Source organism: Aquarana catesbeiana, linkage group LG04 (assembly GCF_042186555.1).
Source record: "Aquarana catesbeiana isolate 2022-GZ linkage group LG04, ASM4218655v1, whole genome shotgun sequence".
Classification (NCBI taxonomy): domain Eukaryota; kingdom Metazoa; phylum Chordata; class Amphibia; order Anura; family Ranidae; genus Aquarana; species Aquarana catesbeiana.
Genome location: NC_133327.1, coordinates 157,932,397 through 157,938,617, shown reverse-complemented (window position 1 = coordinate 157,938,617; position 6,221 = coordinate 157,932,397). Strand labels below are relative to the sequence as shown.

General features: G+C 48.4%; 1 long non-coding RNA gene across 1 annotated transcript in view; it reads left to right on the top strand.

Annotated features, from left to right (window-relative positions):
- The first annotated feature begins 235 nt into the window (after positions 1 to 235).
- LOC141141433 (uncharacterized) overlaps positions 236 to 6,221 on the top strand; it is a 29,814-nt gene continuing 23,828 nt past the window's right edge. Inside the window, exon 1 of the long non-coding RNA XR_012244075.1 lies at positions 236 to 342. This is a non-coding gene — a long non-coding RNA (uncharacterized lncRNA). The remainder of the gene's footprint in view (positions 343 to 6,221) is intronic.

Here is a 6,221-nt window from a genome sequence, read left to right as displayed (position 1 = left end):
GTTTCATGTGGAAGGACTATGTGGTAACTGAGTAATGGGTATGCATTGTAAGTCTATCACTTTCACATCTTGCGTAAGCTGCACACCAGCAATGTCATAATCCATGATTTACAATTTAACTGTTGTTTTTGTTGACAGTGTTCAGTTACTAGGTGCCAGTGTTCAATGATTACTGTTTGAATTATTGTGGTGAACCACATTATATAAAAATACAACTAAAGTTGCCATGTCTACATTGTTTCCCTGCTATATAAACTGACTTGGTTTATTTCCTTCTATCATATACATTTCACATTCTGCTGTTGTTGGAGACATTCAATTCTTGTCTGTATCCTGTAGAAGGTAAGTAAAATTGATGAGATAGTATCATATCACAAGTATTACTGTGACAAGTATTGATCACGTATTTAAGAGCCGCACAGAATGTTTTCTGGTCTCCCCAGGTTCAGAGGATGCAAGCTGCAGCATGGTCCTAGATGTGAGCTGTCTCATAGTGTGCACTAAGTAATTGTAAGCATGGACATTTTGCTCCAGTAGCAGTGGGTGAACATACAATCATACAAACACTACGGGTAACAGGTATAATCAAGGCTTTGAGACTTAATTATGAAGGCATGAAGCAAAGTTGTGTGAGAAGAATGCACCCGTGTGCACTTCAAACATTCAATCATGTGCAGGGGAGTTATACAGAAAAAGAACTACTTATTTGTATGGCTGGATGTTTGAAATGAATACAGATGATTTTGGTTGGCTTAACATCATGCTGGTAAATAAGGGCATCGTTTGTGGTTTACAAATTCAATGCGAGTATTTTAAACCACTTGTAAGCCCACCTTTCACCAGCATGACAGAAGGGGATGTGTAGTGAATTACTGTGCCTTTGTCAGCCCTTCCTTCACCGATCTGGAAGTTTGATTGGAGAATAATTGTAGGATTAGGGCTGACTTTCCACTCAGGAATTAGTACACTCAAAAGCAAACATGTATTCTTGTATTGGATACAGTACTTTGACAAAGTATTCATACCCCTTGAAACTTTCCACATTTTGTCATGTTTCAACCAAAAATGTAAATGTATTTTATTGGGATTTTATGTGATAAACAAACACAAAGTGACACATAATTATAAAGTGGAAGGAAATTGATAAATGGTATTTAAATTCATTACAAATAAATATCTGAAATGTGTGGCCTGCATTTATATTCAGCCCCCTTAACTAAAATCTAGTGGAACCAATTGCCTTCAGAAGTCACCTAATTAGTAAATAGAGTCCACCTGTGTGTACTTTAATCTCTGTATAAATACAGCTGTTCTGTGAAGCCTTCTGAGGTTTGTTAGAGAACCTTAGTGAACAAAAAGCATCATAATTGCAAGGAACACACCAGAGAGGTCAAGAATAAAGTTGTGGAGAAATTTAAAGCAGGGTTAGTGTCACGACTAATACTCACCGAGGCCAAGATGCCGAGAGCGGCTCGCCCTTACGACCACACGCACGCAGACCCCCGGAGTTGATACAGGGAGCTGGGGGCACATGGAGGCACGGGCTTCCGGTATGCAGGAGATCCGTAGATAGAAACTGAAGCACTGGGAGTCCCTATAACAGGCAAAAGGTCAGAACCGGGTATCAGGCAGGAGCAACTCCGTTTAGCAGGCAAAAGGTCAGAACCGGGTATCAGGCAGGAGCAAGTCCGTTTAGCAGGCAAAAGGTCAGAACCGGGTATCAGGCAGGAGCAAGTCCGTTTAGCGGGCAAAAGGTCAGAACCGGGTATCAGGCAGGAGCAAGTCCGTTTAGCAGGCAAAAGGTCAGAACCACGTATCAGGTAGGAGAAAGTCCGTTTAGCAGGCAAAAGGTCAGAACCGGGCATCAGGCAGGAGCAAGTCCGTTTAGCAGGCAGAGGTCAGAGGGGTATCAGGCAGACAGCGGTATCAGTGTTTCACAAGCCAGGGATTCGGTACACAGAGCAGCAGACAGGTCTTACAGGATCAACTAAGACACAGGGAACAGGAGGAGCTGACGACGAACCAGCAACCCGACTGGGCGCTGGAGTCGTCAGAAATAGTCTCCCCCCTGGCGAGCGTGTCAGCGTGACGCGCTACCGGGTACCCGCATGGGCGACGGCGCGTACACGGGGACCGCTGTGCACCCGCACGTGCCGCACCATCAGGCCGCGGACAGGTGTGCAGGGAAGCGCCAGTCCACCGCGCATGCGCCCCGGAGCCCGGCGAGCGGAGACAATCACAGTCTTCTGACAGTGCCCCCCTCCTAAGGGCGGACACTGGACGCCCAGGCTAGCCATCAATTCTGGATGATCTTGGTGGAAGGCTTGGATTAGACGTGGAGCATGCAGGTTCCTAGCGAGTTCCCAAGAATTGTCTTCAGGTGGGTAACCCTTCCACTGGATCAGGTACTGTAGCTGCCTGCCCTTCTTTCTACAGTTCAGGATGGACTCCACCTCAAACTCATTTTCGCCATCCACCCTGATTGGCGGAGGAGGAGGTTCTCCTCTTCCTGAAAAAGGGCTGGGCACAACAGGCTTCAACAAGGATACATGGAAAACAGGATGAATCCGGTATGTCTTGGGTAGTGCTAGCTCAACAGCCACAGGGTTAATGATTCTCTTGACTTGGAAAGGACCGATGAACTTGGGTCCAAGTTTTCGAGATGGCAAAGGTAATTTAAGGTTAGTGGTGGATAGCCAGACCTCCTCTCCTAAGTCAAACTTTGGGTTCACCCTCCTGCCCCGATCGTATTGTTTTTTGTAATCCTCTTGCGCTTTGTGTAACATGTCTTGGATCTTCTGAAAGTTGGATTGCAACAAGGTTATCCTGTCCTGGACTGCAGGAACTGTCATTTCAGGAATGTCATTAGAAAGGAACGTAGGGTGGAACCAACAATTTGCCCAGAAGGGTGTTTGGTTGGTAGAGGCATGAACTGAATTATTATAGGCAAATTCAGCATACGGGAGAAGACTTGCCCAATCGTCCTGGGAACCTGAGCAGAAGCAACGGAGGTATTGTTCCAAAGTTTGATTTGTTCTCTCCGTTTGGCCGTTGCTTTGAGGATGATACGCTGAGGAGAGACAGACTTTGATATCAAGGGTCTTGCAGAGTTCCCTCCAGAATTTGGACGTAAATTGCACGCCCCTATCCGACACAATGCTCTTCGGTACACCATGGAGCCTAACGATCTCTTTCAAAAAGATATTGGCTGTGTCTACGGCAGAAGGAGTGCCCCTCATAGGTAAAAAATGGGCCTTCTTGGAGAGACGGTCGATAACGACAAATATGGTGGTAACATTTTCTGAGGCTGGCAAATCAACAATAAAATCCATGGACACATCGGCCCATGGCCGTTCCAGGATGGGCAAAGGTTTGAGCAAGCCCCAGGACTTAGCGTTTTGGCCCTTGTTCCGTTGGCACAGAGGGCAGGACGCCACGTACTCCTTACAATCCCGTCTCCATCCAGGCCACCAGAAGGAGCGAGAAATCAGCTCAGACGTCTTCTTTATCCCGAAATGTCCCGCCATTTTATGGTCATGCCACATTTTAAGGGTTAAAGGCCGTGTCTCTTGCGGTACGAAAATTTTCCCTCTAATCCAAAAAAGATCCTCATATTTCTTCAAGGAATGTACTTCTGGTTCAGTACACAAGCTAGATGAGGATCTGATGGATGACATTAGGTCCGTCTGAGTCAGTCCAAGAAAGTTTTGTGGAGAGAGGATAGTGCTTGGTTCTGATGTTTGAAAATCTGCGGAGAACATTCGAGAGAGTGCGTCTGCCTTTCCGTTCTTTGCCCCAGGTCTGTAGGATGTATGGAAGTTGAAACGGGAAAAGAAGAGAGCCCAACGGGCTTGTCGAGGTTTTAGTCGTTTTGCTGTTCGGAGGTATTCTAGATTTTTGTGATCCGTAAAGATCATGACCGGGTGTACTGCACCTTCCAGCAAATACCTCCATTCCTCCAAAACGAACTTTATGGCCAGCAGCTCCCTGTCACCCACATCATAATTGAGTTCCGGCGGACTGAGTCTCCTGGATGCGAAAGCTACAGGGTGTAGAATGGCTTTAGGGTCCCTGTCTCTGGGAGAGAATCGCTCCAGTTGCGATTTCCAAAGCATCTACCTCCAGCACAAATGGTTGAGTCGGGTCAGGATGACGAAGAATCGGGGTGGAACTGAACAACTTCTTCAATTTCAGAAAAGCTTCTTGAGCGGCTGGGGACCACTGAAAAGAGCCGTGCTGACGGGTTAGTTGAGTGATAGGTGCCACAATAGCAGAGAATCCAACAATAAATTTTCGATAGAAGTTGGCGAACCCTATAAACCGCTGTACCCCTTTTTTGTCAGATGGGGCCGGCCACTCTTGAATTGCCTGAATCTTCTGTGGGTCCATTGCGACCCCATTGGTTGAAAGGACGGGGCATTACAGAGTCCGAATGGCATCACTAGGTACTCGAAATGCCCGAACCTGGACCTAAAAGCTGTCTTCCACTCATTACCAGCCCTGATCCTGACGAGATTGTAGGCCCCCCCGGAGGTCGAGTTTAGAGAACACTTTAGCTGATTGGAACCGTTGAAATAGCTCGGGAATGAGTGGCAGTGGATACCGGTTTTTAATAGTGATGTTGTTGAGCTGCCGATAATCTACACAAGGTCTCAAAGAACCATCCTTCTTCCCAACAAAAAAGATACCGGCTCCAGCAGGTGAGGACGAGGGATGGAAGAAGCCCTTTTTGAGATTCTCATCGATATATTGTTTGAGAGCCTCTAGCTCAGTTTCCGAGAGAGGAAATATACGGCCGAACGGGATCTCGATCGGACAGTCGTAAGGCCGATGAGGTGGTAGGCGGTCAGCCATTTGTTTACTGAAGACTTCTTGAAACTCAAGGTACTCGGAGGGGACATGTTGGAGGCTGCCTGACGGAGCTGTAATCGTAGCACAAACTTTAGGAGCTGTGGGGAGACAATTTTTAGAGCAATACTGAGAGGGGAAAGATACCGCCTTGGTGCTCCACTTGATCTGTGGGTCATGAGCCTGTAACCAGGGCAAGCCCAGTATAACAGGGAAGATGGGTGAATGAATAAGGTCGAGCCGTAGAAATTCCTGGTGGCAGGAATTGGTGGTTACCAGAATAGGTTGGGTCTCCTGGGTGATGGGTCCTGAGCGAGGAAGGGATCCGTCGGCCAGATGTACCCGTAGACCTTGAGTTTTGGTTTGCAGAGGAATATTCAGACTGTGGGCCAAGGCAGCATGCTCCGGAATCAATGATGGCCTGCAAGCGGGTCTACCCTTCCGGAAGCTGTAGGGAAACAAACAACATCACGTAAGTCTTTGGGATACTGTTGTTTGGACAGTTAAACACATTTTGCTGAGGGGACTTACTAGGCCTGATTGGACAGTTGCGCAGGAAGTGTCCGGCTCCTCCGCAATAAGAGGCACAGGTTGGACTGCCGTCTGCGTTGCCTCTCTTCAGAGGTCAGCGGAGCCCGGACCAGGCCGAGCTGCATAGGTTCGACCTCAGGAACTGGTGTAGCAGCAGCTGTCATTGAGGTTGGGGTCTGAGCCGAATGGGGTCTGGGTAGCGCCCAGGTGGGGCGCGGGCCTTGGAAGCGCTCTGAGCGTCGCTCACGCAGTCGCCTGTCCAATTTCGTGGCTGCTTCAATTAATTCTTCCAAGGAAGCGGGGGTTTCCATCCTGGCTAATTCATCTTTGAGTAACTCGGACAAGCCTTGGCGGTACTGATAGCGCAGGGCCGGCTCGTTCCAATTTGTGTCGGCCGCCCACTTACAAAATTCCACCGTATAGTCCTCAATAGGTCTTCTTCCTTGGGACAGGTGATGCAAGATGGCCTCAGCTGTAGCCATATGCTGCGGGTCGTCATAGAGCTGGGACATACTCTCAAAGAAGGCATCAATTGTATTTAGAACTGGACTGCTCTGTTCCATCAAGCCGTGGGCCCAGGCTTGAGGTTCCTCGGACAATAAAGAAATCGCAAATCCCACCTTAACAATTTCTGATGAAAAGGTTCTAGGCTGGAGGGCGAAGTAGAGGGAGCATGCGTTTTTGAAGGCCCTGAACTTCTCACAGTCCCCTGAGAACCGTTCCGGTGTGGGGACCCTGGGTTCCGGGAGCGCCATGACGACTGTGGGATTGGCGGAAGCCTGAGGGAGCGAACCCCCACTGCTGGGTGCAGGAGCTGCGGCTGCAGAGGGCAGTGACCCTGT